A 27,541-nucleotide genomic window follows, 5' to 3' on the forward strand; every position below is an offset into this window, starting at 1 on the left:
TACTAGCGGAAAAGTATGCGCACAGATTTATGAGAGACCCGGTTTATATAATATTACTTTCTGTCTTGTAGTTTTCTATAAAAAGTTAATGATCAGTTTTCTAGGCTAACATTTTCGTATGGTCAGAATTGAAATAATATTTTGTAAAAAGAACAAATATTCTGCGTAGTATTCAGTATTTAGCAAATGCTCATAGCACAATGATTTAGCAACTGGTTTAACAAATAGAAGAAGAAGTGCTAATTTTGATGGAAGTAACATTTTAGAGCTTCTTGTAATCTCTGTAAATGTGATAACTTTTAACTTTGTACATACACAAACACTCGAAGATAAATTCAAAGTTCTTGAAGTTTTCTTACAGCAGAGAGATGTTCGAGGTTTATTCACCAGAGAATCTAGCCATTAACAATTTAGTTTAAGTAGACAAACTTCAATATTATGTTTAATGAATTATGAGAGTCTTGTTGCGACGTAACTTGTATAGCCTTGTGAAAATTATAAGTTTGAGATGAAAACTGACTACGATTTATTATTATTATTATTATTATTATTATTATTATTATTATTATTATTATTATTATTATTATTATTATTATTATTATTTGGGTCTACTTAATGGCATTCATATTGATTTCAGGCCTTAGGAAAGAATCTTGAAGAAGGATTGAAATTCATCGTAAAGCATGACGAAATTTCTAAAGGTTGTAAAGCATCTCTAAAGGTTCAGAGTTCCATCTATTATACAAAACCACACTTATCGCTATTCTAGTGGGTAGCTCGCGAACCTTGTAAGCACTGGGTATCGGGATTGGTTCATAATGAGAAAACTTTGAAGAAATTATGGTGGTTTAAGAATTCATCTTACTCTCTAAGTCCACGTCTCTTACAACCTTGGTGCTGCAAAAGGACACTAAATTCCAACAACAACAACAACAACAACAACAAAATTACACTCCCCTCAAGTAGTTCACTAGATAAGTGAGTGAAAGAGACAGACACTCTTTCCCTTTAATATTATGGGTGGGAAGGCAACTCGTCTTTATTCAGCTCGAGAGACTGGCACAATGTGAGACCACTAGAAGTGCAAAAACTAGTCCAGCATATTTTCCCCCGATTTCCAGAATGTGAAACCCTAGAATCCTAAATTCATTTTTATGTGGTTTATCGCAAACTTAACAAAAGAACATTTATAATTTAACTACACGTATATAGCCGAAGAAAGGCATGATTAAAACACTCCTGGCCGCATATTATATCAGACTAGGGCCTATTGTATGAAGCTCAACAATGAAACAAGATAAATATTTTGTATGTTTTGAAAATCTCTAAATACTAGGGCACAAACGTTTCTGCTTGTCAGAGGCACCTTTTTGCGTTGTTCTGGACTGCACACAGAAATATCTCTTCTCAGAGCAAACATTTCGTGCGAGGGTGGATCAATAAGTCTTCGGTCTGATGCTTTTAGAAATAAGATCCATCCTCGGAAATTAAATATGTTTTTGTTGTAGTCTTTAGTAGGCTTACACGTAAAATCTCAAGTATCTAACTCATTTTCCTTTCTGATTACAGGTACTGTATGTATGTGAATCGTTTTGTGACATTTGCTGAAAATAGAGCCTTGGGAGTAACGTGCAGTGATAAAGTTCCTACTGAAAAAACAACTTAACACAAAGGAAATCCATGAAAACTTGGTGAGTACGTTCCATGATTCTTCCCCATCACACTCAACTGTAAAAAGATGGTGTTACGAATCCAAACTTAGCAGGGAGTTATATATGGACGCACCACGAGCCGGTCGCCTATGCGCAGTGACGAATGAAGAAAACGTAAACATGATCCATGATATGGTTATGGCTGATAGAAGAGTGACTACATGCAAAATCGTAGAGAAGACTAACATATCATATGGTACAGTGTAGTCAATATTGGTCGATGTTCTACACACGAAAAAATTCCCAGACAACACGTACGTGTACGACACATGTGCGCTATCCACTCATAAGCCGTACATGTGCACATGTGCATTTGTGTGGATGATGAACACATACATAACCCGTGCATACGCCGTACACATGAATTAGCGTGGATGAAGCACACATACATAATCCGTGTATGTGCACATGTGCATTACGTGAGTTATGCACACGAAAGAACCAGTGACTTAGTCGTGCATGTGCACATGCTCATTTGCATGGATAAAGACACATTTATATAGCCCGTGCCTAGGCCGTTACATGCACATGTGCATTTGCGTGGATGAAGCACACATGCAGAACCCGTGCTTAAGCTGTTATGTGCATATGTGCATTTGCATAGACGAAGCACACATTTATATAACCCGTGCTGTAGCCGTTATATACACATGTGCATTTACATGGATGCAGCGCACGTACGTAACCCGTGCTTAAGTCGTTATGTGCACATGTGCATTTGCGTGGATGAAGCACATTTAAATTACCCGTGCTTAAGCCGTTGTGTGCACATGTACATCTGCACGGCTACTGCACGTGTGTATGAGACGTCCATAATACCGTGCAAGTGTATACTTTTACTTTCATTCTTTTACTCTCATTCTCATCAACAATATAAAGTAATCTCCATTTTTGGTAGGTGTCGTTTTTCCTCCAGGCGGTGTTATAGAGACTTTTCGACGAATAACAGCTGAATGATTGTAAAAACTCCATAACGTCCGCTGAGCTAGGATACAAGATCAATAGGTGGCATCACTGTACTGACGTAACTACTGTCAGACAGTTCATAGGTTTACAAAATTATTTTCGTGACCGATTACAGCAGAATATGTTGCGTTATTAGTTACTTGGCAAACATGTCAAAGATACTACCTACAACTTTGCTTGTTGCAAATAATAAACTCCAAAAGTAAAATTCTCATTGACAATTATTAGTTACTTGTGATATACTTTGAAGGTGATGTCTTTGTTGTAAACCGTCATGTCTGGTTCTCTTTGGTCTTGAAAAAGCCTTTGATAAAGTTTGGTATTTGGCACTTATCTATAAACTCATTAAACTCAAACTTCCTATCACAATCATCCGCCTCATCTATCATTTTCTGGTCTGCCGTTTGTCTTATGTTGCTATCAATGACGCACTCTCTCATCCTATTTTTTTACTGTGCGGCGTGCCACAAGGATCTGCCTTATTACCTTTATTGTATGTTCTCTTTGTCGCAGACTTTCCCGAGTTACCTCCCAATGTTCACCTGTTACAATATGCCGACGACAATGTTCACCTGTTACAATATCAATTCAAGAAAAAAGAAAAAAATCACGAAAAAAGTGTACAAAATAAAAGTTTTCTATTTTTAGTGTACTATACGACTCTAAATCAAGGTTAAAAATATGAGTGAACTATTTTTAGTTTTAGATTTATAAACTGTTAAAACAGTATCTTCGATCTAATTATGACCATATTTTATATATTTTTATAAAACTCATGTATATTTATTTTAGAAGATGGAAAATGCATACATATATAGTTAGTTAATGTTTGGTAACTTTTTCTCTAATCAGGCGGTATGAAAAAAAAAAGAAAATGATATTTTCAGATGATTAAAAGCGAAAATTGTACATAAACAATTTACATAGTAATTTTATCCGTGAGCAGTACCAGCATGCATGGATCACAATCAGGGTGTTAACAAATATTTGATCAGAAAAAAAGAGTGCAATTACCATTCGTGTCATATTTACCTGCGTATTTAACCGAGAGAATGAAATCCAGGCCAAACGAGAGAAGCATCCATAATATCGCATTTAATGAGATCAGATCAGTAACAGTAAACTCGTTAAATAAATGAGACTGGATTTTGAAATTTAACATATTGTAATTAACTTCTTTTATTATCATTATTACTTTTTTAAAAAATTTTGGTCAGGAACTAAATAATCCTCTGCTTCAACTCTGTATGTATGTATGTGTGTATATAAATTAACACAAATATTAATTTTCCTAAACGTGACAAATATGCACAAATACATGTATACGAGAGCTGTCAATAAGGTCACTTATTTTTCACTTCGTATACTGATCATAGCAATACTATACAGAAATAATAGCATTGCTTATAGTACAGTAGCAGAACCCTTCCTTTAGGTGAAATCCGGAAAAAATGGAACAGAAATGATTTATGCGTTATTTGAAAGGATTATGTTTGTACTTCAACGTAACCAAAATTCACCAAAATCTCCTCGAGAATATCAAGATATGACGTCATCAATATGGTCCCCATTGAATTTCGCATCATTACATTGAGAAGTACAAAAAAACCTCTACCATTCATTAGAAAAGTTGAATTTTTGGTTCATTTTTGGACTATTAATGAAGCAGGCATATCATCGTTTCACAGTTATGTTATTGCTGACCTTTGGCAGTCTCTTTTTCAATGACGTATAGTCGAATTTAGACGAGATATATGGTTTTCTCTTATCATGTCGTCTCAAAGTTCTTCTCGTCTCGTTTTATAAAATGATGTCCAACACTTATGCTCTGAGTTTCTTCTTAATTCCATCTAGAAGTTATCAGAATCCATTCGCGTCACGAGGGGTCCACGAAGGGTGTAGTATAGCAACATTCAAACCATTTATTACTAGCAGAATACCTGTTCTTTGCACGGGAGAATACGTTTCATTTCGGACATAAAGGACTGAATTCGGACTTAAACAGCATTGCAAATGTTATTATTCGTTTTAGCGAATCCGAAAACATTAATGCCGGTTATTTTCGATCATTTATATATATATATATATATATATATATATATATAGAGAGAGAGAGAGAGAGAGAGAGAGAGAGAGAGATCCCCCTCCTCCTCTCCAAAGTTCCGGGGCTGAATTTGGATTTAAATGGCATTGGAAGTGTCATTATTCATCTCAGTAAACCCCAAAACGATAGATTCGACACTAATATATCTCACTTTTGATAATTTATATATATGGTCAGAATCTCACATACAGATAGATGTATGTAACATACAGATGACATATGTAACATATTTACACGTATGTAATATACGGAAGATGGTTGGATGTCAGACACCCTGAAGTGGCATGATGTAACATGTAAGGATAGTGCGTGTATAGCATTATGAATAACCTCCTCCTCATCCTTCCGTCATCAATTGTCACAATAGTAATTCTTACATAAGGATTCCTTATTTTTTACAATATAACGCTATCCGGATTTTTCTCAGTGCGAGGGTGGCCATAAAGAAAAAGTAATGATGCACGTTGCGTCATTGAAAATTTAGGAAAGGACGAGAAAATGGAAAAATTGTGATTTAAATCAGGGAAACTAAAACTTCGTATAAATCATACAGAAACAACGTTTTAACCAAGGACATGCAGAACATAGGAGGAGAATTGAGATGGAGCGTCATAAGCCCTTGAGCAAATGGGAAACCATACTATGTTCTTTGTTTAGCGACCATTTGTAAGCGCCGAGACGATATGAAACCTGAATTTACACTTTTAAGATGGAATCCAAACCATTGTAAGGTGATCAACCGCTTCAATCGATAGTCGAACCCAAAACCATGTGTATCAAGCGAATATCAGCTGCCTATTACACCTTTGCGTATGAAAACGTATAACTAGTCAGAGTGGTTTGGATTTATAAAGTATCGATGCATTGTATGTTAATTAAATTGGTAAGTTGGTTTGTTTCTTTCACTATTTCAATAACGCTCCGCATGTTCTCATGGAGACAATAATTATTTGAATTGGATGTAAGGTACTTATGGCTCGAGCTGAGAAGTAAAATAATATAAGTCAAAAAATAGTAATTTCACAGGGAAAGCGACAGTGTTTGCAAGACAATATTTTGTTGAATTGCGTCCATTGTTTAATGACGGAAACATTGTTCACTTCCCGCGTTTTAGTTGTCTACATCTCAAAACGTTCTTAGTGTCCCTCGTACTAATGTAAGTAAAGAAAAATATGACAACTCAATTTTGGCCAAAAAGTGACTTGGTATATTTTATCTCTCAGCCCCTAATTTCTGGTCATGCAGTTTATTTGCAGGTTTGTTCATAATAGTAATTTCTCACAAATTTATTAAAAGACGTGATAGGCGTTGTTTTTCAGGAAATTCCTATATTGTGCTTATACACAATTTATATACTGTATCTTAAGAGAATATTAGAGATATTATTATCAACTTCGCCCTATTTAACTTCCAGAAAAATATTCTTAAATGTGCGGGTCTTCACTGGTGAGAGGGCCGTGTTGAGTAACGACCTCCTTTCTATAAAGAAATGTTACTCATGACAACAAGTTAGACACAAGTTATTTGTCTTTTTTCTCGGCGTCTTCTGAAGAGCCGTGAACAAACACTCTTAAAAAGCTTCCCCACGCGACTTTCTGATCATCTTCTAGTATTTAATCGAGCTGCTGAGTCTCTGAATAGATATCGAATTTGCGCTCCTATGAAAATACTCTCCCTAAATTTGGCATTGCTTAATCGAGGAAAGTTTCCTCTTAAGTACTTACAGTTCTCCCGCTCGTAGTTCATACTGGTAAGAAACTATTTGAACAAACTTCGGGAGTTGATTCCCGACATCGAAACCAGCAAATAAGTCCTCTGGAACTTTGGTCAGTGAGGGATAGTTTCGGCGATATAAGGTGCCGAAAGCGTGGGAAAATGAACTCCGAAAGATGTGTGCGAGGGATTCCCCAAAGAAACGTAGGAATTACTTGCCAGGTTATAGAGAATCATTATATTCCTTTGGGGGAATCCCTCGCATACATTTTGCTGAGGTTTGAAACATGCCTTTTTCAATGGAGCAGGTATGACTTCGAGTGTTATGTTCTAAAGCGAACTCTCTACGTAGCGTTGTTTTTGAATTACAGCCCTCTGAAGTTCATTTCCCCACGCTTTTGGCATCTTATATCGCCGAAACTATCCCTCACTGACCAAAGTTCCAGAGAACTTTTTTGCTGGTTTCAGTGTCGGAAATCAGCTCCCAAAGTTTGTTCAAATAGTTTCTTACCGCGCTGTATAGAAAAGAAAGCAAATTTCGCTTAAGATCTACAAGTGGTTAATGCTTCACGTTTTACATGTCTAGCTAGAGAGTTTCTTTAGTACGACAGTCACTTTTGCAGTAGTGAGAGACACAATTCTACTGTCACATTCACAAATAAAACAACAATATTTATCTGTATACCAAGTAACACCACTATTACTTAATGTCACCACAAATGCTACTGCAAGTCAATGATATTTAATGGCCAGCAGTAAACATTTCATGTTCTCATAAGATTTCTTCATATAAACTGCATGACCATCCAGAATGGAAGGAAGCTCGTTTCCAATATGTAAAATCACGGCTTTGGAATACGCCTTTAAAGAATCTATGAAAAGTTTCCACTCTATAGAATCATAATTACTTTTGAGAGCCTTCATGAGGCCGTTTATGTCTATGCATGTCTCAGATACACCTTGCATAATAGAAAATGGAGTGAAATTCTTCTCCCTATTCCGGTACAACAAAATATTTACTTCTTTCTGCAGTATATTCTACTGTGTATACGTGCCGCTAAAATTTTCAGTTTTATTTTTTCAGAGGTCCAAATCTCTAATGAAATAACTTAGCTCTTCTTGGGTTAGTCTCTATGTTTTACTTGAAAGTACGTTCACAATAAATTCAGAGTCTATAGAAGTACTTGGATCAGGATTCTCAAATCTTGATCATCATCAAACGAAAAGTTGTGTTTTTTGAATGTTGAGGGACAGCGGACAGATAGTCCTTCTCCACTTGGAACTGAATGCATTACAGATGAAATGTTAGGAAATATCAATGTCCATTTCTTCTTCCAAGAAATTTCCTTCTGGACAGGCGGAACCATAGAAAAGTAGCAATTACTCATGTGGTCACTTGGCTCCCTACAAATCATGGCATTGAACGTTTCTTCCCATTTCTGCAATTTCTTAGGTTGCTGGTACAAGTGTTGCAAGCCATGTAAAGTTCCCAAAATTTATCTTGATTTCCAATTTATACATAAAATGACAATCGTAGGCTTTTCAGATTAATGGTATTAGTGTTTTTTGTGAAGGAAATGTAACTTCCCATACACAAATCATTAATGGGCGCATTATTTACAAAATATTGCGGAATTTTGTCTTTCTAAACAATTTTCGAGACATTCTAAGGAACTGCTTACAAATATAGAACATTGCAAACACGTGTAAATTATGCGCAGCACTTCGAAAAAAAATCTGATAAATGGTATTAAGCTGATGTATCGCACACTAGCAGATCACAACTGAGATAAGGAACGAAAACAAACTGAGCATTGATATTGCTCTCCCACTATTGTCATATCAATGTGATATATTACCCCAAAAGTAGTGAACATGTTCACTACTTTAATGTTATTATTAGACACGGTAGTAAAACACAAAAACGAGAGCCAATTTTCTACTTTCGTTTTAAAATTCGTTTCCAGCACTATAAAATCAATAAAAATTAGGTGACTTTGTTTAATTAATAGTTTACATTTTTGAACAGCGTAATAGGATCTACTATTAATGCGGGTTCCGAACAAGCTCCGATGCTCGAATCTGGCTTCTGCACGGACTATCATAAAAGATTAACCCTCACAGTCCATGGGGTATCCTAGCATACTATCTTTCTTTCAATTGAACTGGCTTAGCGACCACGCCATTGGTCTCTTTTTCTTTTTTTAGGTGATGCAACATTATGTCAAATCGACACAAATATGTCAAATTGAGATGTTCACCATACAAATACTTTGGGAAAATATTTGAAGGAAATTATAGACTGAAAGTATTTGATAACAAGATACTGAGACGAATATTCGGACCCAAGAGGAATAAGAACCGGTTTTCCGAACATTGTTAGGGTAATCAAATCTAGGAAGCTCAGGTGGGTAGATCATGTTGCCAGAATGAAAGAAAGTAGGAACGCTTTCAAAATCTTAACTGAATGGGAATGGGACCAATGGGAAAACGACCATTAGAAAGACCTAGATGCAGATTGGAGGGCAACATTAAGGTGGAAAAATGAAACGAAATCTTTGAATTTTACGTCCCACCATTATGCCGGTTAGGCTAAAGGAGACAGTGATCATGAGTAATGAATAAAATGGTGGAATGAAGAAAGTAGGAGAAAACGGGAGAACCCCAAGAAAACCCACGCACACTGTGTTTGTCCACCACAAAGTTCAGTTGGCGGGGGCTGGGATCGAACCCAGTACCCCCAGAGGTGAACGCTCTACCACTGACCCACCGCGGCCCAACATTAAGATGGATCTCTCAGAAATAGTAATTCAAAGTAGAAACTGGATCCAGTTGGCTAAGGACAAAAGACAGTGAAGAGGTTTTGTGAAAGCGGCATTGAACCTCCGGGTTCCATAGGCCATAGAGTTAGTTTTAGTTAATTAATTGATGGAAATTAACATATTATGAACTTGATTCAGGAGCAAAATCATTATTTGCTTCAGTAATACGTATTTACAGCAACACATGAAGCAAACCAATATTGCAAATGTGGCAATTAAAGTATTTTCTTTGTCAGAATGTAAACTATACTGGTATTTTACTGACACATTTAATTGGGATAAACAACATTTTGTCAACTTTAACAAACAACATATTTTTGTGTGTAGATTATAAGCATTAATGAAAATTAATATAAAAACAAATTCAAGTTCTCAAAATACATAATTACAAACATTAATTAACATAATGGATGCGAAAACACCGTATATGCATGCGTGCTACTAATACATTAGATATGTAAAACAGCTTTTACACGTTGAACAGCTGTTAAGACAAGTCTTCTTCACACTGTATATTCCACTGAAAAATGTTCTGAGTTAACAAGATAACCTGTTAGGAAAACAAGCAACTGCCGTATTCGTCATGTAGCTGTGGAGGGGGAAGTAGGAGGGGAAAAACGTTTCTGTCACCGACTTAAGTAATGTAGTTCCGTCCTCTTATCATGTTTGCACGCAACCACCAATGGTCTCCAGCAGAGAAAAAACCTTCAAGAAAGTTCGTCATTGCAGATATTGTACCAGTATAAATCACTTAGATTGGTCTATTTATGACATATTTAAATTATGCATAAAGGGTGGGCGGGAAATTCAATTTAACTCCCTATTGAAAATTGCTTATAACTTTTTTTAAATACTTAACAAATTTTCATGAAGCAAAAAGTATTTTGTTCTTTATAATGGTAGAATTTATTACATGAAATCTCATCTATGTATTTGCTGGTATCAGTGGCGGACCATCATGTAATGTCTAATATTGCATAAATGGACTCGGCTGGTATCCCGGTGCGAAGTATTGTAGTCCGTGGTACAAGTACAGACATGTGCTCGGCAAATGCAAAGACCATAAGGAATTGCCAATCGAAGCTAATGGACACATATTTTATAGCGGATATTAGGAGAGGCTGTCTCCCCTCGACATCCAGGATGGAGGAAAATGGGGTTCAGGAAACATTTACTCGAAGTCTTCAGAAATCACAAATACAGGCATCTCGCAAACGTAGTTTAATCTGACACACAATTCAAACTGTTTTGATGGACGAGTTGAATTTTCGTCCATGGAAATTATTACCAAGTTCTTACAAACGTACCGCTGGAGTATCTGCAGAAGTCTGTCTCAAACATCCCCAACTATTTGTTAAAACTGGTGGACAATTGTGTGCTTATGTGGAATTTTAACAACGCGTAACAATTCTACCAATGTAAGGAACAAAATACTTGTTGTTTAATGAAAATCGGATAAGTAGTATAAACAAAAAAGAGTTATAAACAATTTTCAGTAGGGTGTTAATTTCCGCTCACCACCCATATATCCTGAGTAGTTCTCTTCCACGTTACTCCACAGTGTTTCTTGATTTCGTGACAACACTGTGAATGAGAATGTTTCCTAAGTTCCCTTCTTGACTCTTGGTATCCAGTCAAGAATTACCTTTGTTCATCAAACATGATTTTTCTTTTGTAATTAGTCCACACCCCTGCCAATTTGTGCCTTTATATTATTTGATAATATCAATCACTCTTGTCATTTTCCTGGTTCATATGATTCTCTTCCTATCTTTGCGAGTGGTAGCTAACATTCATCTTTTCGTGCTTGATCTGCAACACTAAATATCTGATTTTGTTCATATACATGTCTTCGATCTATATATTAATACAGGAAGGATATATAGGGAATTAATGAACTATAATGAATTACTCTTCACATCAAACATATGGACCTTTGGCGAAACATGCATAGTTTTCAGAGTCAGAACCAAAATCGTTTAAAATTTGTTTTGTTTCACGCTTCATATGAAAAGAAAAGTGAAATACACGGTGAAGCAATACGCTGCAGCACGCGCTTATTCCAAACACGGGTAAAAATGGAGTTGGCCGCCTATAACATCTCCGACTTCCTGCTGACGCATTCCGCGTTCACTGCTTCAAGGCTTAGCTTCTGCCGACTTTGGACCCATATTGAAATCAGAGTATATCTGAGAATTCTGTTGAATGAAATATACAGACACTGGCAGAAATTGGCACAGAACTGGCACTTAATGTTCCTAAGAACATAAAAAAGCACACAACCTTAAATCGTCTTTCTTTCACGATATAAGATAGGAAATAGCTCATCTTCGTCATAAAAGTCTGCTACATCAGCAGATGTCTAACAACTGAATAAAATACACATACGAAACAGCTATCAATGCCGTAATCATAACACAAGGATATTTTCAAAATTTTTCCGGATTAATACTGAGATATTCTGACACGTAATAAGTTGTTCATGGCATATAGTGCCATCTATGGAAAAAAAATAATGTCTCAGTTCCAACTGTCTAGCTGCGTCAGTTCGTTCGAGACAGTCATTTGAATCAGTCGCTCTTGGCTATTGTTTGCCAAAGTTGTAATGCTATATCTGGGCTAAATGCTCAATTTTATCGAAGCCATTTACTGCAGCCTTGGCAACAACTTCCATATAGAATGGATTATTGTCATTGTCGTGCAGTATTCGAGCTGAACACATATCTATCGTTGTGGCAAAGTGGTAGAGAGTTTACCTCTGGTGCACTGGGTCTGTAGTTTGTTTCCAGCTTGCGCCAAGCGGGCTTTATGACGGACAATCAACGTGTGCGTGAATTTTCTAGGGGGTTTTCCGTTTCTTCCCATCTTCTTCTTTCCATGATTTAATTCATTCTCGTTATCACCAAATCCTTTAAATATACGATGTAACCATGGGATGTAAAACTGAAATACTTCCACGCTTTAAAGCATTGGTATACGATATTTTAGACACCATAGGAAATCAGAAGTTTGAGGTAATAGTACATGTCACTCTTTCGTAAACAAGTGGATTACGTTCTCCATTATGAAACCACAGGATTTGGAAAACTATTTCCAAACTATGAGGTATTAATAGAGCAATAAGGTACAAGGTGGAACCCATTCTGAAATGCTGTAACCAAATTATCAAAAAAGGATTTCTAGATATATTTTCTATAGGAATCATGATATCCTATAAATTTTGTTCTATAGAAATTAATGTTGAAATCGGAAGATATAGTAGATATATACTACTTTTCCTTTCAACAGAGAGAATTCTTGGGATTCTGAAGTCATAACAAGTACGACTTCTCGTTACCTATTACCGCTTTTACTGTACAGAAAACAATATTGAAACGGAAGAAGTAGTAGATACCCACTGCTTCCGGTTTTTAATAGAGATAAGGATGAAGCTTGTTCCTGCAATGTTGAGTTCATATATATACTCTATATAATGCTTCTTGATATCTACTACAGTTTTTCTACGTCAAACGTTGTTTAAACTGAAGATGATACAGTTTTAAAATTTTCAGTTTTAAAAGAGGAATAAGCGTGGACATGAAAGCTGGTCTTGGGGTGCTGAATCCATATTTTTAAAAAAAACTGTCGCCATCTTTATCCGTATGTTCCGTATGGAGATTATATTAAAACCAGAAGTGGTTCTGCAATTTCATATTTGAATAATTAGAGGTCTAAGAGAAGAAATGAAATCTATCTTCATACACTGAATCGACAGCGTAAAAAAGATTCCTAGCTATCTCTTACCGATAATCAGGCACACACGCGTTTCATAAGCCTTTACACATTCATGAATAACAAAACTAATAAAGATACCAAATAAACTTCACAAACGTAAACTATTGAAACTCCAGCAATTAAATCGCGAAAAAATTCGATATTATGAAACTTATAAAAATATATTAGTATATACACATTTATTTGTTATTAAAAAAACTAAAGCTCTTACGTGTCACTAAAGCCTTTTGTGCCTTGCAGAACTTCGAAAAAGTGTTCCGTAGAAGAAAGATCAATACACTTGGTGAAGGAATTCGCGCTATCGTTAATAACAATCTAATATAAGAATTTACAACCATTGCGAGCAACTATATGTAAAACATGTACACGTGTAGGGAACTACCAAGAAAAAAGAAAGAAAAACAGAGAAATATATGTATCACGAACACTGAATTTGCGTGTACTTCTTTAAAAAGTATGAATTTGTTTGCCCTAAAGAACTGCTTCTGAAATCATATGTTTAACAAGGACACTTATGGTGGTTGCAGCAAATGTTCTAAAAGAAAGAAGCAAGTTCTTACGGCTTATTATTATTATTATTATTATTATTATTATTATTATTATTATTATTATTATTATTATTATTATTATTATTATTATTATTATAAAGCCAAAAGGAGTCTTGGGCTTATTAAATGGGTTGCTAAAGACTTTAAAGATATTTTACCTGTAAAATTTTATGTTGTGTTTCGTTCAATCTCATCTGGAATATGCAATTTTAATATGGATAGGAAATTTTGTTAGTATTGCTTAAATTCTTGAGTCAATAAAATCTCTTTCTTGGCCTGGCTTAGATTCGGGCTTAAATTGAATGAGATGACAATTGGGGAGATTCTCGCAAGGCTTGGTTTGCTTTCTCTTCATGTTAGAAGAACCCTGAGGCAAATCATGCTTATTCATGATGCAATACATTCTAGTGTGAACTTATATATAACTAACTAACTAACTCTATGGCCTATGGAACCCGGAGGTTCAGTACCGCGTTCACAAAAGCTCTCCACTGACTTCTATCCTTAGCTAATTGGATCCAGTTTCTACTTTGTATTCCTATCTCTGCGAGATCTATCTTAATATTATCCTCCCATCTGCGCCTAGGTCTTCCTAATGGTCGTTTTCCTATGGGTCTACCAGTCAAGACTTTCAAAGCGTTTCTACTTTCTTCCATTCTAGCTACATGACCTGCCCACCTAAGCCTCCTAGACTTGACGACCCTAACAATGTTGGGTAAACCGTATAAACTATGTAGTTCCTCGTTATGAAGCTTCCGCCATTCCCCATTCTCGTTCCTCTTGGGTCCGAATATTCTTCTCAGGATCCTGTTCTCAAATACTTTCAGTATATGTTCTTCCCTCAGAGTAAGCGACCATGTTTCGCAACCATACAGAACAACAGGCATGATTATCGTTTTATATATTTTAAGCTTCAGATTCCTCGACAGAATTCGCGACGACAAGAGATTTTGAACCGAATAGTAACACGAATTCCCTGCTTTTTAGTCGACAATTAATTTCTTCGTGAGAACTTATATATATATATATATATATATATATATATATATATATATATATATATATATATAGAGTTCCTTCGCATAGCCTCAGGGATTATCGATCTATTTTATGAAGCAACAAATTAATTGGTACTCCACTATTTAGAAGTGTAGAGAATATAAACAAAACATCCCTAAGAATCGATCTATTTAATCTATGAAATTCCAATTCTCTTTCGTTTGATGTACGTTTATTTTTATTTAATCATGTTCTTTGTTATATAAATATTCTTATGAAATTTTGTTTAATTCTATTAATGTTCATTGTATTTTACTTTGTTATACATTACATCGCCGTTTTCAATTTAATAGACATGTGAATGGAGGTAATGTTGACATTTTACTTTGTAATCAAAGCTTTCATTAAGTTCATGTATGACATTATAATTTGGCATCTGATTGAAATATTTTCATGTACCATTTCTTTTTAACTTGTTTCTTCTGTTTTGTTTTGTATTTTTTATGACATCATTTGTATGCATCTATTGTATATCACTTGTATGTTTGTGAACATTTTTGGCTTAGGCTATGGTCACTGCTATCAATAAATTCAAATTATTATTATTATTATTATTTTGTTACATAGTAAAGAACATAAATGGAATGTGGTGCCATGTAATTCACTCAGAAGTCTTTAAAAACTGTATTTTGTTATTTTACTTATTTACATATTTTCAGACTTAACTACAAATGCAATGTACAATATAACAATTAACAATGAGACATTGGAAATAATATTTGGAAGTGGACAGACCAGTATTTAAATATACTTCCCCAATATTCGTCTGGCAGAACTTGAAGAGAATAGCTTTAAACAAACTGAGCCAGGGTGAACGGTAGCGATATTCAAGTATGACACCTACTGAACGCAAAGCGAGAGCGCTAACGTTAATTCTGGCCGCACGAAATATCTAGCCAAATTGTTAGGTTTCATATTTTGATAGTCATAGCCCTGATTTTGGAGAAGAGAATGTTCACCAGTAACAAACTTATAGATGTTCCTACATGGATTAAAGAGTTCAATTAAACCAATCAAGAGATTAAACAAAAGCCTAAAAATAAATTCTACCTGTTGCTAATACAATTCAGTCATAATTGGTAATTACTCACAAAAATGTTGACATATATTTTCCAAATTGCATTCTCTTTCAGAGTCTTCTCAAAGTATTTAACATGTATTTTCCATGCAAACGACCTGTAGCCTACGTCGCCTTCGAAATACATATAAAATTATAACCTTATTCATTTAAAAATATTTGTAGAAAATTCTAATAGTGGGATAGCTTTCTATTTTGTTAAATAAATGTACTAAATAATCCCAGAATCGAAGATTGAAAATACCTATAAAGAGTAAATATATATAAGGGTTATGCGATATAGAATTTGAAAAGTATTTCTACTCTCATTTCAAAAAATATTGATCTTTCTCAGTATGATTAAGTAATTGTGGAGATTCCCTTAATTTTTCTTATTTTTATTAATTTTCTTCGATTGTTATACTTGTCTTAGAATTCTGTATTTTCAAAAATGACAACAGCCATTAACTTTACTAGGTAAATATTTTCAAAAACTGCTTAATTTAAAACAGTATTCTTGCTTCAAGTGAGAGGTCCCAAGGCGTTAAGTGAGACAGTAACACTTTTGAATAGCAACATAATCATGTGATATAATTTGGATAATTTGATCTTCCCTTACAAAAGGAAAACAAACTCTCTAGATTTGGTTGTACTTAACTTCAAACCCGGATAGAAATTTTCCACAGTTCTCCGCAGTACTACCAGGTGAATGATGGAATGGAACCTCTAAATGTTGTTATTTCACTTGTTCTTATTGTTGTTGCCGTACATTTATTGCTTTACTCATTAATTTTGTTATTGTTACTGCTACTTTTAATTTAATGTAAATTAACTTCACATGGTGTATTATCTTTACGTTTGGTAAGTAAATAAGTAAATAAAAATGAATGAGAACTAAGTAATCGAATAAAATGAATTATAATTTTCAAAACAAGTCGGACACGGTTTTTCGATATATATTGCATAAAAGTGGATGAAATTAATCTTTTCGGATAGAGACTCAAAGGTTCTTTTAAACAATGTAGCACATGATCCATATTACAATTTAATAAACTTCGTCGTGGATATATGTTTAATGTTAGCGTGAGGGACACGAGTTCAATTCTAGGCGAGAGCTGTATATTCACATCTCATACAGCATCTGTGTTGAACTGGACGCTTTAATCCAACCAGCATATTTTAATTTAAATTTTAAAGTGGGGTGGCGTTTTGCCCATACCTGAGTAAGTGTGGTATGTTACGATTATCCTGGCGCTGGGAATTCACAAATATGAGAAATACTAGAATATGAGTTTCTTCTATAATAATAATAATAATAATAATAATAATAATAATAATAATAATAATAATAATAATAATAATAATAATAATAATAATAATAATTTCCATATTATAGTGTAATTACGAGTATTGATTTATGAGAGCTAAATAAAATATCATTAGAGACGTTTTACAAAAATCGTCTTCACTTTCATTCTGAAGTAAACTGCCTTTATACCAAGTAACTGAAACACTGAGAAACACTGAAAAACGGAGAATAAAATATAAGTTTAGAACTTCTTCTGAATTCGTTCAATACTGTGACCTCCAGGGTTATGTAAATATATCAAGATAGACAGATACTTTTTCAACGTGTAAATCTGTTGGATTATTTTCACGAGCGCTATAACTTTCTTCTTTCTTTTCATCACTCAAAAGTAAAAATTGAAAATAAAACTTGCATTATCCCAGTTTATATACGAACATAGTAAACAACTGATCTTAGTTTCATACATAGACAAAATTTAAAAATAGTTTCATTGCCTGATCTTTACCTTACCTTGTCTCAAATAATGTCATAGTAATGAATAGGTCCATATTTTTTTTAAACATTCTTTGTAAAAGAATTACAAAGATTTCAGCGATAAAATAAACACTTTGTTTACGAGCAACATGTTGAAGATTCGTAGTGATAAAGCGTATGCTGTAGATAATACCTTATTACGTTATCATTTACCCATAAAATGACACATAAACGTCTAAACAGCGTTCTCAGTAAAATAAATAAACTTTAGTTGTGAATATTTAGTATATGACATATTATTTCACTAATCACCATGTTTTTCTCTTAATTAACAATCTCTTAATTTAATCCTAAAGGGCATCGTTAATTGCAAAAGTTTTAAGCGTGTTTCCCATATGTAATTACAGAATGTTGAATTGCAGTCCTCTTCTAAATATTAATTATTTGCATACAAAACATTCTCTCGTATCTACAGGGAGTTATTTTTTTTAAAGAGAAATGATAGGTGAAAATTGCAGTTTTTGAATGTAGCTGCTCTACCAAACTTTAAAACCACCAAATCTATTGCACATAAAGATATTGTACGTTGATACGTATATTTAAAGATTGCATTCTATGTATTAACAAGTAAGAATATCTTCAATCTTGCAATATACAATACGTTCTATCGATTTACTATCGCATAAAAATACATGCAACCAATAGTAATAAATACGCGTTCTTTTATTTAGTAACTCTAGAACAAGGACCAATTTATAATAGGCGAAAATTATTAAGTGAGATACACGTTTACCTTTGGGATGGAGTCCCTAATTCACATTTCGGTGAAGCTATGTATGTAATTCATTTACATTTCTCAAATTTTACACAAATTACCATGTTTTGACTGTAAATCTAAAGATGGTTCCTATATTTTACCAAGGAAAAAAATTATGAACATCTCAGGGTTTCTAACGGTTTTTCATAGTGACATTCATTCTTGCTACATTGTTTTTTCACAGCAATGAAAAAGTTACATACCAGTATTGAATATCTACATTTACCTGAAAGAAATATTGTGTTTATGAATGGCATCATTAAAGAAAGATAAATCGAGGAATTTAGCTATTACCGAAAAAAATTAATGAATGTTTGAAGATGATACAGAATTTTTAGAAATGTCTTTGGTTTATTGTTTAACGTCCTAAAATGCAGTGAAGGTTCTATTAGTGAAAAGGGTATCTAGGTTGCCTCCTAAGAGTGATTAATACAAACTGCTTTACTAGTGTTCAAAATATCCTTGAACTTCTGATGTGTTCAATGAGTATCTGAGCAGAGAAACTACTTTTAAACAGTGTTAAAACACTTACAAATTATTATTTACGCGTTTACAAGTCCTTGTTGTCCGTATACTCATTGGACACGTCAAAGTTCAGGTATATTTTGAACATTCTTAGGGCAGGTCTTTGTAATCACCGTTTGGACGCATTCAGACATTTCTTTTTTCAATGATAAACATTTCAGACCAAAATCGTTGTTACTAAGAATGTACATACAGTGATATTTTTTTAGTAATAGGTTGGAATGGATTCAAAATATATGGCTTCAAATTAAAAAAATAAAATGTCAATATCTGAAAATCTCAACTGCTTCAATGAATGTATTATAACTGTTTTGATATGTATATCAAATAAAAGGATGCATACTAAATCAGACATCTGCGGTCTAAAAACTTACACAACAAAGTACGGAGAGGTGTAAGCTAGGAATTATTCGCAAAATAAGTATATGAATTAGAAAGAGGATAACGATGATAGGTGTGTTAAGGTAATCCTAAGGTCTATTGTACGTAAAGTCATAAGCAATCAAAACAAACATTCTAGTCCCCACCGCTTACAAGGAGGAAACAAGTTACTGATCATGTCAGGAAGGGAAACTGTTTTAAAATATAGTTTCGTGTCAAATCTAAATTTCCACCACTTCATTGCTCCTCATTTTTAGTCACTATCAATAATTTCTACCAGTAATAATATATTTAACTTTCATCATTAAAAATATTGATTATTATTTACGTATTAAAGATTTGATTTTTAAATGTCTTTTCAATTTGAATTATTAGAAATAAGTATTCAATCGACACAAAGTTAACTTCAACCGTTCTTTCATTTAAGAGTCGAAGAGGTTGAGAGTCAAACCTACCGTGTCGTGTTTCTATATTTGTTTCATTTTTTTAATGTCTTTTATACGATTAGGTAATAGAATGTATAGAATATTAGCATATGCATAATACAGAAGAAATTTCGTGTATAGTGTCGTATGTAATGTGTAGGAATATATTTGTAACAAATTGTACTATATATTCATTTGTAAAATATTCCATATTTTTGTCTTTAGCGAAGCGAAAAGCGTCTTGTAGTTAAAAATTAAATAAGTTTAATATGAAAATGTTTGTTTGTTAAGGATTGCACAAGACTATTTGTAATTTGGATTGCATAATATTATTGTATGAATACAGAAAGAATTTTTTCAATTTCCACTCGGTCATGATATGCCATTCTACCATTACCCCACCACTCCCAGCTACCAAATGAATAACAAACGTACAATTAAATTTATAATCATACTAAAAGATTTATACTTATCTCACGAATACAGATCAATGTTATAAAGTGTCTTAAAATATGTAGTGCTATTATGAAAGTCTTAATTAAGTCTTTACATATATTTAGATACATTCTATACCTCCGTGTGTGGGTCTTGATGGTGGAAAAAAGAACACCAAAATTCAGGTTTATTAGACTGTGTGTGTGAGCGTGGTGGGGAAAGATCTTGCTGTCAGCTTATCTGAAACCAACCATAGATTGAATACAGAGATTGACTGAACAGAAGAGACCTAAGAAACGTAATCATACAAAATGGTATTACAAATCTATTGAAGACGAGTTATGAAATCTTTAACATTAAATGGTTGTGCTACTGATGTTAAAGGAAATGGGTAATAATGAGAAAGAATTATTATAAAGAGGTAAGTGAATGATTATAAGAATACGAGAGGAAGCAGGAGAACTCAGTAAGAAATCCCAGATCACGATATTGTCCATTACAAACTCAAGTCAAAAACCTCTCCCATTATAGGTAAGAGCTCTACTATTGATCTACTGTGCACCTGTTACAAAATTAAAAAGAACTGTGGAGTAAGGTGGGGATGATTTTGGAAAATAATTGTCGAGGTTCTCATCCACAAGTCGATTTACAATTTTTAAATGTATTTATCTCCATTATCTTCCACAGATTTTCGTTAAGTGAATTTTACATCCATATAGCTCCTGCACAGTGCCGTTTCTCATCTATCCGTCTGTAACCATTTGGTTTAAAATAAACGTAAATAATAGACATGTCAGGAATCACTAGGGGAAAACAAATACAATGGTTTAAATCCAACAAATGGAAGGCGAAAAACAAAAGCTTTGTATTTCATTCCCAAAGATAAGAAGAGATCTAAAATACGAGCATATTATGTCTCCCAATGATGCGAGAATATTATTATACGTATAAAGTACTTCTTAAATTACAAAATTAATTTCACTAAATCGCTGCAAGTAGGAAAACCACGGGAGACCAATTTCCTGCTTAAAAGGGCTTAAAATTCGTTTAAAATAAAAGAATCTAAGAGTGTTTAAGGGTTCCACAAGGGTACTTTAATAATGAAACCACATTATGTATTAGATACTCAAGCGCAAATACCATTCTGTTTATTCATGATCCTTAATCATGAATAACATATTAATATGTACTAATAATGAAATGCATATCCTAATAATGCATCACAGAAGTGAAATTAACAGAGAATTGATTAATTCAACTTGTACACAAATAATTGATGCGTGTTTCATGATTTCGAGAATTTCAAGTAAACGTATTATGAACATTCATGTTAGGGGGATGGTAAATATTATTAAGCATACTCTATTTCTTGGTATATGTTATCGTGATTTGTTTGATATTTCAACTCCTAAGGAAACTATTTTTAATTATTTATTAAGAAGTAAACAGTGCATTATACCAAGCTACATTATACATTTTAGGTTGGTTGTTTGATTGGAGTTTTATGAAACTACTATTCGAATGATCTACTATTTGTGGATCAGAATCGTCAATCAGATTTGTGTTCGAGGCAAGAACTCTCACCGAGAATCAAATTCGGAACCATGGACAGAGGAAGCACGTACGACAGAAGACACAAGAAAGCGTGACTTTTAAATTTTATGGTATGTTCGTTCTATGTATGCTTTACGTTCTAATGCAGCACCGAGCCATAGCAGTAAAGAACCACTAAAATGGTTGGTATCCCAAGATGTTATGTTCTAATTGAATATATATCCTGGTTCTTAATACTGAATGTAATTTTAACAATTGTTTTACATGGTGAAATTACGGTATACTTCCAAACTATGCGAATTGAATACTCATACTTAAAGTAGACATCTGCAATGACTGATTAGAATACAGTCACAAGATTAGAGATGGAACCCGTTCCTTGGACGTTGAATCAATATCAAAAAGTCATTATTCGTTTATGCTCTACGGAGATCAATAATGAAATTTTAAGTGATAGTTGATATCTATTACTTGCGATTACAATAGGAGAATAAAATCAAAACTGAAACATATCCTTGCAGTACGAATCTGTTTTTTTATAAATGCTTGTCGATATCTATTTCCGTTTTATCTAGAATGTGATCAGTGTTCTAACCGGAAACCGTAGATTATTAGTGTTCTAACCGGAAACCGTAGATTATTAGTGTTCTAACTGGAAACCGTAGATTATCAGTGTTCTGACCGGAAACCGTAGATAATCAGTGTTCTAACCGGAAAACGTAGATTTTCACCAGCAGATTTGAATATACTGATAGCATCATTTTGGTTTGAATATACAGATTAAAGTCGAGACAAAACTCATTCTTGGGACCCTGAAACTGTTTAAAAAGCACTTCTCGATGTATTACACCGTTTTCGGCCTATAAAAATAAGTATAGAAACGGGGAGTACTATTAAATTTCAACCTCTTCTAGTTTTGATAGATAGTTGCAAATGGTGATTGTATGTTTACTTGAAACGCTGAATCGATCGCAGTAACCAACTTATCGTTATCTGCTATCTTTTTTGTTCTGACTATCAACGTTGAAACCAAAAATGGTTGATTTCAACCTGTATGAATATAGCGTGAACGGAGGAGATGGCATCGTTCTTGGGACTTTGAATCGATTGCACAAAACTGCTTATCGATATCTTTCACCGTTTCTGTTCTATGGACATCAATATTAAAACCGGAAGTATTAGTAAATTTCAACTACTTTCGGTTTTAGAAGGACGTTGTATGTGGTGACGATATCTTCTCTGAAGATTCTTAATCAATTGCAAAATACTACACATCACTATCTGCTAGTGTTTCTGCTCTATGACGATAAACTTTGAAACCTGAAATGGTTGATTTCTAACACTTTTGGATTGAATAAGTGGTTAGCGAAGAACATGAAACCTATTCTTGAGAAGATGAATCGATAGCAAAAGAAACTGCTTCTCGATATCTCTTACCGCTTTAGCTCTTATATCTGTCGACAAACAGACGGACGGGCGGACGGAATAGCCGTTCTACAAGACTTCCGAAACTTATGCATAGTTGGAAATTTTAAAAGAAAGGAAAATAACTTTCGAACAATGTTTGAAAATAAATTGTGTTTCGAAAGATGTGATCAAAGGTATATGAATCGAAAAATAGAAAGAAAAAGAAGACTAGAAGAGATAGGAGGATTTGGATTTAGTGCATGGAAACTTATCTCCCATTTGAACCAAGTGATGTGATGTGATTTTGATTTTAACGTGCTTTTCTGCAGTAAGGCTATATGAGACATGGACCTACAGTTTAACATGGGATCCAAACCACATGAGTAGTCGCCGGCTCGGGTCTCCCAAGCCAAAGGCGCGTACACTAACGGCTTATCCAAGAGGGAGCTTATTTGAAGCAAGTAACATCAATAATGACCAAGTAATAATTATTGTGATTATGATTACAACATGTTGATTTTTTTTTATTTTAGGAAGAGATAAACTACGTTTCTTGAAATATGTTCAACCTTAGCCACTTTACTGTAAAATTTTGTTTTAAATTATTACAGATAATATAATTACCACTTCAAACAATGTAATGTGAATAATCATGCACCAAGATATTTCTAAAAATTAAATCAACGTAAGTGCGCTTTGAAAGCTAAATGACTAGTAATTGTGCTTTCTGTGCAGGTGGTTTCGGGTTCAAATCCCGGTTGGGCTAGTTCTGTTGGATAAAAACGTGGTAGTTGTTCGCATCCAACCTTAGTTCCAACCAACAGTAGATCCCACTTCATATAGCCTCAATGTTGAAAAGTGGCTTAAATATTTCGATTAAACCAGCCAAAATAGTAGAAACTTATACACATTCACGGTTCTTAGAATCACATGAAAACTTATACCGGATTTCAAGATTCGATTTGCTTTAGCAGTACATGTGACTTAGCTCTTCCTCTTCTACAACCTCACAGGAAGAATGGAAACGAAAATAATCTTAGACTGGACAATTCAAGTGGCGGTTCTTGGAGGAAATCACATCGATAAAAATTTAAATTTAACGGCTCGAAGCTAAAGAAAGAAAGCTGATCTAATGTGTTTATTCTTGTACATGGTTTTCTGAATCTTTATAAAGCTCTCTTTCCTTAGCTTGTAGCGAATTTATTTATTTTTTTCTTGTAAGATTTCTCTCAAGAATTGTCGTGGGTAGTTCTAAATTTCAAGTCAGAGAGATATTTCTTGTAGCGTGCTAACGATGAACGTTAAACAACAAAATAGTAAAGAAAGTCGATCTAAAATTCCACAACGTTTTATGGAACATCGTATCTAACAAAATGATTTAAAAAATAATGATATGACAAATCAATTATTGACAACAGGAATCTCATTATTTCTATCACCACTGCCACTGAAGACCAACAAAGAAAACTGTTATAGACGACCAGGTGTATCTTTTAACACATATCAATGCACAAATCTTCGTTTGATATACTTTGTATGATAATTTATGTGGAGCCTACTTAGCTTCACCTATCTAATGTATATTTAGATGTAAGTTATGAAAACTGCAAATTTGTGTACGAACTTATATATTAAATGTCCCTTTTTTGTTGTAGACTGTACGTCAGCTTTCAATAAGACTCAGTTTTCTGATGGTCTACACATTAATATATGAAATAAACTCTTTCCGTTTAACGTCCCACGATTATGCCCTTTAGACTAAGGCAGACGATGATTAAAGCAAGTGAATGATGATGGAAAAATTTGTAAAATGAGAATGTGAGAGGAAACAGGAATACCCCGAGAAAACCCACGGACTCGACGTTGTCCGTCACAAATTTGCTTGGCCGGGGATAAAACCAGGGCTCCACGCACTAAAGGTGTTCTACCACTGAGGCACCGTGCCCCGTCTCCGCATTACGTTTGAATAAAATCTCATATATTGAGAAAATACCATATATATTATATTGGCTCACCAACTAATGAAATTGTTATAGTATGACCCGGGATCAAACTCACTACACTTGTGTTTTTAAAACTATATGCTCTATCACTGATCCACGTAACTTTCAAAACGCATTTTTAATTTGTGTAATACCTGATGAGAGGATGATATCCAGATATATGTTAGGAAAATAGGTAGGAAAAGAATTGATAGGATTAGTTTGAAAAGAATAAAATTCATTACTAGGGATTTTGTTTCTGTAGCGATAAACTATACAGAATTAGATTCTACAGAAATTAAGACTGGAAGGTGGGAAACATCCATCAAAATAATCAACATTAGGATCAGAAACCAGAAACTCTAGATTACCATCGCTCTTCCGTGATTATATGGTGAGCACAGGCGCTATTAACGCGGAGGCTGGGATTCGATTCCAGTTGGTAGCTCATATGGTTTGGATTTCACGTTAAGCCGTAGATTCACGCCTCACATAGTCTCTGTAATGAGAATACATTGAAGTAAAAACCTACCAATCAACCTTAGATTATAAGGCAAATAACGTACTCTGTAATACGTATACAGTTGTTCAACTCGTCGACGTCTCTTTTTTTTCTACGAAATAAAGCACGTCATTTCTGTTCCCAGCAAACTAGATTAACTTTGTAATGAAGGACAGTAGCCCTTTAATGCTGCCAAAGAATGATATAGTTCTTAGTGAAGAAGTTTTATCGTGTTTTGAAGTGACTAGCGTTGTTGTAAAGCCAATATAAAAGATTTTTTATTACATTTTTACACTCACTAAACACGCAGCATATCGACCATAAACTTTTATTATGGTACTATAATCCGAGAAAGCAAGGACGCGATTTGATATTTTATTATAGGTTGTATGTACTATATATGTATGTATAATCATCCAGCCATACTAAGTGTAAATGTGAATATTTTCATGTGTCTGTACTTAGTAAAAGATAGAGACAGAGAGAATAAAAGCAAAAAAATTTCATATTGAAAATTCGTGTTACAAAAAGAAATATGTCATACTAACCTTTTCACTGAAAAAATGTTGCTTATTTATTTTCGTTTTTTTTTAATATAAAGGAGGAAGTGTATGATCTTCAAAATTAAAATGACTGTTTTCTTTACACAAGTTTTGTTTGTTTTTAGTATTAAATTTCACTGTACATTTTGTTTTACATAGTCAAATTGGAAGTAATGTTATAGTTCACCACACGCGCTGAAAATTTCACGAACTAATAACAATAATAATAATAAAAGCGGGAACCACAAGCAGTTTCTTTTTTACACTTCTTTGCAATGTCTTTTAGTGATGTGCGCAAACTCCGAGCAGATGAAGAACTGAGAACGTACATCCATGGCCACGAATCCTCACTCAGCTTTTTCACTAGTTTTCAAGAACCCCGAGTACATGTATCTGTGGAAAAACTTTTGGCTCCATCTATAGCGAACACGCGCGTCGTGAGACAAGAGTCAGTCGGTGCCTGTATTCAACGAGGCCGACTCGCCAACCACCTGAGCCGCCAAACGGTCTGGCAGTACTGAGTGCCTCAACAACACAGAACACCCCATACTCTCCACACAGCAAGCAGCGGCACGGCACGGCACGGCAAAGCACATCGACTCTTATTTCACTCGTCGCGGCACGGTGATATTGGTCTTAGCCGCTGGCCGTAGTCTTGATACGACATTACCACATCACTCCGCTCCAGAAAAGCATACATTACATCCTTCTCATCATTTTCGTCGATCGAAATATACCGGAAATTAGTAACTCTCTTGAGATAGTGCATTGCTTAGCGCAGTATTCTCTCATATTGCTTTCTCAAATTTCTCAATAAAATTGAGGAAACTGTTGTCTAAAGCTCAAAAAAGTACTTATTATGTATTTTTTGTTCACTAAACTCATTGTAATACGTATATAGGCAACAACTGCATGAATCACAGTCATATATGGGACTTCTTTTTGGGAAATATGATTTTTTTTAATTATACAGGTTGAATGCATGCATTTATTCTTACTTTTGTTCTTAATCTGATTCTTCAAGAAACATAATAACAAAAGAGAATCTTCAAGAAAATATATAACTTACGAGATGTACAAAACTCTTCTGATCTTCGTGATGAAAGTAAAGCCTTGACTTGCTTAAAATGAGTATGAAATGTTTTCCATATAGATCTTTGATTCTAGAATTATTGGTCATCAAAATTACGACTTATCATTTTTTTTTCTCACCCTAAAAAAAACACTCATTGATAGTTTAAAACAAAGTAGCAGTGTCTCACATGTACAGCACACGAAGAGGTTTGGTTTGTATGGCGTGATATTATCTAAATTAATTTTGAAATTGGAAGTAGTGATAAATTTCTATCACACTGTCGGTTTCAGTAGAGAAATTAGCGCGAAGTTGAAATATATATTCTTTGGATGCTAAATAGATTTCAAATAAAAGTTTT

The 27,541-nt window shown here is 34.1% G+C and overlaps 1 protein-coding gene across 5 annotated transcripts in view; it reads right to left on the reverse strand.

The window, feature by feature from the left end:
* Positions 1–26,611, reverse strand: part of LOC145668491 (agrin-like) — a 1,085,796-nt gene extending 1,059,185 nt beyond the window's left edge. For all 5 annotated transcript variants that reach the window (XM_081736441.1, XM_081736438.1, XM_081736440.1 and 2 more), the window contains exon 1: positions 26,115–26,611. The gene's annotated coding sequence lies outside the window, so the exon portion shown is untranslated. The remainder of the gene's footprint in view (positions 1–26,114) is intronic.
* Positions 26,612–27,541: the final 930 nt, after the last annotated feature.

The sequence above is a fragment of the Thermobia domestica genome, chromosome 13, assembly GCF_964235325.1.
Source record: "Thermobia domestica chromosome 13, izTheDome1.hap1.1, whole genome shotgun sequence".
Lineage (NCBI taxonomy): Eukaryota > Metazoa > Arthropoda > Insecta > Zygentoma > Lepismatidae > Thermobia > Thermobia domestica.